The sequence below is a fragment of the Polistes canadensis genome, unplaced genomic scaffold (assembly GCF_001313835.1).
Source record: "Polistes canadensis isolate GaletaPanama2010 unplaced genomic scaffold, ASM131383v1 scaffold_78, whole genome shotgun sequence".
NCBI classification, from domain to species: Eukaryota; Metazoa; Arthropoda; class Insecta; order Hymenoptera; family Vespidae; genus Polistes; species Polistes canadensis.
In genome coordinates, this window is record NW_014569625.1 from 387,831 (window position 1) to 393,830 (window position 6,000).

At 39.5% G+C, this 6,000-nt stretch overlaps 1 protein-coding gene across 4 annotated transcripts in view; it reads right to left on the reverse strand.

Annotated features, from left to right (window-relative positions):
- LOC106786619 (protein tiptop) overlaps nucleotides 1-6,000 on the reverse strand; it is a 130,955-nt gene that overhangs the window by 68,362 nt on the left and 56,593 nt on the right. Inside the window, exons 1-2 of one of the 4 annotated variants that reach the window (XM_014748195.1) lie at nucleotides 4,345-4,651; nucleotides 4,043-4,260 (exon numbers count right to left, since the gene is read on the reverse strand). The exons of 2 other annotated variants lie outside the window; for them this stretch is intronic. The gene's annotated coding sequence lies outside the window, so the exon portion shown is untranslated. Of the gene's footprint in view, nucleotides 1-4,042; nucleotides 4,652-6,000 lie in introns of those variants that run through there. One more of the 4 variants, XM_014748194.1, reaches the window with a different exon arrangement.

The window sequence follows — 6,000 nt, forward strand, 5'->3', positions numbered from 1 at the left end:
TATACATAAAACGAGGGAAACAAGAACAAAGAGAAAACGACCGCGAATAAACTCGTAATGTTGTGATACGAGAGTCGTTAAAAAGCGTGTGACCACTCGGATTTGTTTATAATAACGTTATTATGTTTTTTTTTTCTTTCTTTTTCGACAATTATCCTTTTCGTATGGATTCTTAGTTTAATGATTATCATTCCTATTACGAAAATTGCATCTTTTAATTATCGTCAAATAAAACTGTTCGAACTTTTTCGGATATAAAGTTAATGTTGAAACAGTCATGAGCGTTTGGATTTATTTACTGACTATTTTCAATAATTAACTGTTTATTCAGAGTTTTCGATTCGTGATTTTATTTTTAGTTGAAATAAAATAACAAATCTTTCCAATAATATAATATATATATATATATATATATGTATCATGAAAATTTAATAAGAAATTATTTTGTCTAATTTAAGTTCTTACTATAACGGTATAATTTATATTATGAGAAGGACATCTTAAAAGATGTCGTGTGCCAGTTAAAATCGGCATCAAACAAAATTTAGTATTTAATTATTTTTACATTGAAAAGGGGGAGTAGTAAACGAGTTGAGTCGCCTAGAGTAAGGAAATAATTTTGGTACTCGTTTATATTGAAGACAAAACGTATGCCTTCGTTAACGTTATTAACAAGCAACGAAGAGGCGATATACTAACGTGAAGGTATATACTTACGTACACATTGTCACGGCACGCGCGCACGATCGTACAGAGTCATTCATTGAAACGTACCCATGCACACACGCACAGAAACGTACTTGCACAGTTGGATACACGCGTATAGACATTCAGGAAGAAAAAGAGGAATAGAAAGAAAAGGAGAGAGTAAAAGAGAAATAGAGAAGGAGGAGGATTGCGCGCGGCGTTTTACAGCCAACGGGCTCGTTCGTTTACCTCGGTAATAATCTCGTCTTTCTTCTACGGACTCTTCGTGCCTTTCGACAGATAGACATCCATCGTTTACGAGATCTTTACGATCACGCAAAGATTTAAATGTACACGTAGCAGCATGTTCGCGTTCCGCCTTGTCTCATTCTATCTCTCTTTCTCTTTCTCCCAGAACCGGCCATCTATCCGTGTATACTACGTCGTCCAAAGTTCAAACGAGGAATAAGGGGATTATTTTATGACTCAAACGAATCTCCACTTTGCCAACGATCTATTATCCTTGTGCGTATGGTTTACGAGACTTTTTTCTCTTTCAATTCTTTTCTAACCAGGATAGCAACGAGCAAACGAACGAACAAACGAACGAACGAATGCTTTTGTACATTCTAACGTTCAATTTGGAATTTTTACATAGCCGAAAAAATGTCAAGAATTTCGTCTCCCGTAGAATTAAATATCCAACATATTTTGACGAATTGTACAGTACAGTTGGATACCAGATGTTTTTCCTGCTAGGTATCAATGTTAGACTATCCAACGCGTGCTAACTTAATATTTTTCTATAACTGAATACTCTGATAGCTCGATATATTCAACATTTCATGTCTGTCAACGGCAAAGTCGGAGCAAAGGTACGGGTTTCGCCGTTCCGTTGCTTCGAGTTTACTCGGTACGAGAAAACACGGGATGGAAGACAACAAGCTTGGACGAGAGAGACAGAGAGTGACAGGGAGAAACTAAGGGGAGAGGGGGGGGGAAGAAAGAGAGAAAGCCCCGAGGCCCGAGTATCGATCTCATACATAATTAAATACCAGCTCGGCAAAGCATCACAAAGAGAGCTTACTTCAGCTTTGATCTGCTGACAGACGGGGCCCGTCATCGCGGACTTCAATAGGCGGCACTGAATCGCGGGGGTGTGCTATTGACACGGGTACGTGTATTGCCGAGTATCTCTCGCGTGTGTACCTGCACGATGCACGCGTGCGCGCATGTTTATAGGCACGAACGTTTCGCGCGTTGCAAGCGCACACGACCGCATTAAGGCTTCCCGATCTTGCCCAACCACCTACTATATACACATGTATCTTCCTTTCTTTCCCCCCACCCATTCCTCCTCCTCCTCCCGAACCCGCCCTCTCTTTCTCTCTTTCTTCTCTACCTGTGCACAGGGAGACTCTTTTGCATTTCGAATTAGCCATTCGCGAGTCCCTGCCTAGGAAAACACTAACGAACATGCTCGAGGGGCACTTCGATTCCTGAAAGGAGGAAAAAAAAAGCTGATGAACGTTTCTCCCGTTTTCATGTTCTGGAAATATGTCTTCTTTTTTCTTTTTTTTTTTTGAAAAACCCTTTGTGTTCCTTCTTGCAAAAGAAACGAATTTCTTTCGCGTCTATCCCACCAGTTTCTTTTTCCCTCCTATTATTTTTCAATTCCTTCAATTCGAATCGATCATTTTAATAGATATTTCCGGTTTAAAATATTAACGAGAGTTCGAAAAACGATTTCTGTCACGCGGTTTAATTGAATATGATTTTTTGCAAATTTGATTAATAAAAAATTAACGAGATATTGCCGATGCGTTTATTGCGCGGGATATATTTATCTGTATATCTAATGTGTGTGGAAATATAATTCTTTGTTAAACGCAATGATTTATTAAAATTGTTCAATACGTCGCATCGTTTGAAATTTATACGAAAAATAAGGCCATTACAATAGATGCTAATTGAATTTAATTAGAATGTCGAAAAAAAATATACTTTCCGCTATAATAAACTGATAATCGAAAACGTCAGTGTAGTGTTTCTACACACTTACATGTTTACTTAAACACATATACGAGCAAGTTGATAAGCTGATATTTAGTTGCTGACAATGAGAATGAGAGAGGAATGAGGGAGAGGAAGAGAAGAGAAGAGAGAGAGAGAGAGAGAACGAGTACCTTGATCTTCCTGCTTATCCTACATCCCGTTTCGTGCAACCCTTCCGAAGGCTGTTCTACAGACGCATAGGCGACTTCAAAGACGAGAGATATCGACCGTGTTTCTCTTCACAAATCTCCGAAGGAATATTGGTAAGACGTAAACAAATCACTTAAACATTTCTTTTCAATATATCAAGAAGAATTTTTGTCTCCTTTCCTTTAGCACTTTTAATCAAACAATGCAATTTGTTGATAAATAAATTTTTTCGTGTAATAATCGATATTAATTGGGGAAAATAAAATCGCCAAATAAATTGTTTAAAGTCTTACCAAAGTCGCATTGAAAATCTGCGCTATATCCGTTAAAACCCACTGTTATCTATCGCGAGCAAACACGAGACGGACGAGTCGACGAGACGTATAAATGAGCATGCAAACATAAATTTATGACGACGACAAATTTCCTCGCTCGACCGACCGTTTCCATGCACGAATCGATTGGTCTTTCCGATTAGACAACGTTTCGTCGAAATTCGTGACAATCGAGGAGTTATGAGTCACGATCTCTTATTACCATTCAACTGCACGAATTCTCAAATATTTCTAATACGTTATTTGCAATGAAGAAAGGTGAATTCGAAATATGTAATGACATTACGAGTTGACGTACTAGAAAAATATTGCGAAGAACGTGTAGACTATTTATAAAAAAAGAAATAATGGACAGATTCGTGCTTCAAAACGAATAAATTAAAGCAATTTTGGGGAATCGAATAACACGAGAGAGCGTTGATCTAACAAATATCAACTATGAATCGAACCTTTTTTTATGTTATACTAATGTTTATTTCGTGCGTACGATTAATCAGAAGAATATCAAAATATTAACATATTTTGCGTGTGTTACGATCAAGAAACATGAATCCAAGATTCGGCCACCTGCTACGCACACCGCCGCACTTTGTTTATGCAAGTCACGCGCCCGCGCTTCCTCCCCTTTTCCCACGATAGATCCATCTGTAGATAAACGAGGAAAAAACTAAATGAACCTTCGAGCGGTAATATACTTTTGAGAAGAAAAAACGAAAATTGAATTTGACAGTTGGCACGTACGACGAGTCGTCGAAATAATTTCGATGCTAAAGTTTCGACGAAATAATAACACAAGAAACAAGGATGATTCTCACCAGCGAAGTAGTGGTTCCAATGCACAAGTTGCGTCAGTCTTGCAGACACCTCGTCGAGAACGATGATACTGTGTCAGGAAGAAGGATGCTCGTCGTACGAGCAGGAAAAACTCGATACCACGAGCATATGAAGAACACGCGGGACACCATGTCAGCACGTCATCCTCTTTCTTTCTCACATCTAATCCTTTCGACACAAGACCAATGACACTGCACCACTAGTCAAAAAAACGAAGAAAACTTCTTAGGTCTCTAACTTCTTATATATTATCTGATCTAAATCACTTGTTCTTTCAACGAACTTGCTTCTTGAACTTGCCCTTGCCTCGTCTGCGTTCATTTAAGAGACATACAATTAAAAAATATTCACTATACACCGTCGACAAAACAACAAAGTATATATACATCATATACATACATATATATACATACAATATTTGTAAAGAACAATATAAAAAAAATTGCACAAACGATAAATAGAATAAAAAAAAGGATATCGCGAGAGTACGATGATCAACCGGGGGATTGGCACAGTTCCGTAATATGTTTTCGAGGGAATTCGTATATAACGTTAGAACGGAGCAAAAATAAAGACCCTCCCACGACGGCAGCACGTGGCGCACTGACGGCTCCGCGTTCATCCTCCCCGCCTCTGCCCCCTCCACGAAGCTCGCGCGGCGCCGTCGAGCCGCCGAATACCGCGCCGCCACCGCGGCCCTGACCTATCCCCACCACCGTACCATTCCACCCACGCCCCCCGATACTTACACGCTGACTCCTTCTCCTTTTCCACGTCCACCACCTTCCTCCCCTATTCCGTCACAAATCTTCCTATACGTTTCTCTTTCTCTTTCTTCTTCTTCTTCTTCATCCTCTCCCTTTCTTCCTTCTCCTCCTTTCTGATCCTTTTCGTTGTCTCTTTCTTCCCTTTTTCTCCTTCTTTCATCGAATTCCCTACCCCTCCTCTACCAAAGAGATCATCTACCCTTTCCACGATTTCTCTCCCTACTCTTTTCACCTCTTCTCTTTCTCTCCCTCTCCCTCACCCTCTCACAGTCCAACATCCTCACCCCCCAAGCGAGCTCAACTTCGACGTTGCTCGTCTTCTTCTCGTCCGCTCGTCTCCGTCACGGCTCGCCCGTCCATCCGTCTTCTCCTCCTCCTCCTCCTCCCTCCCCACTATATCCTACTCATCCTTTTCGTTCTTTAGTCGAAAGAACTTTGTTTGTGTGTGTGTGTGTGTGTGTGGGCGTGAGTGTGTGATCCCTCACTCTCTCTTTCTCTCTCTGTTTCTTTCACGTACCAATCTCAACTCATGCATCTATTTCTCTTCTCTCCTCGTCCTCTTCCCCTCTCCAAAACCCCAACGCTTTGCAGGAGTTTCACAGCACAGCACAGCACAGTGCCAGGTGCAGCTTCCGCACTCCGGGGCAAGAAAAAAAATCTCACTTCGACTGACCAAGGAGAGATGAAAAGTGTGAAAATAAGGCCGAAAGATTTATATAGATCAGTGGTATGGTATGCGTGCATGTATCTTTTAGATAAATATCACTATCTTCAGATTTCCGTTACTAAGAGAGTATGAGTCGTGAGTAGTTCTAGTTTGAAAGAAGTTAGATCGTACAAGACGAGATTAACATAAGCTTGAAACGCATTAGTTTAACTTTTGAAACGTCAAATAATAATTCATGATCATAAGCAGGTACGATAAATCTATATATATTAGTCATTAAAATATAAGTCTCATCATAGGATAATACAAAATAATAAACTTTTTATATTATCTCGATACTGGAATCGTTGAAATATGTAAGGCAGTTTTACGATTTTATAATAAGAAAAATAAATGGTCAAGTCAAAGGTCTTGAATAATACAAGTCTATTATTGAATAGAAAAAAAAACTTTATCAGACTTGGAATCAGGAATCAATTTAATCGTAAAAACGCTGTTATAATGA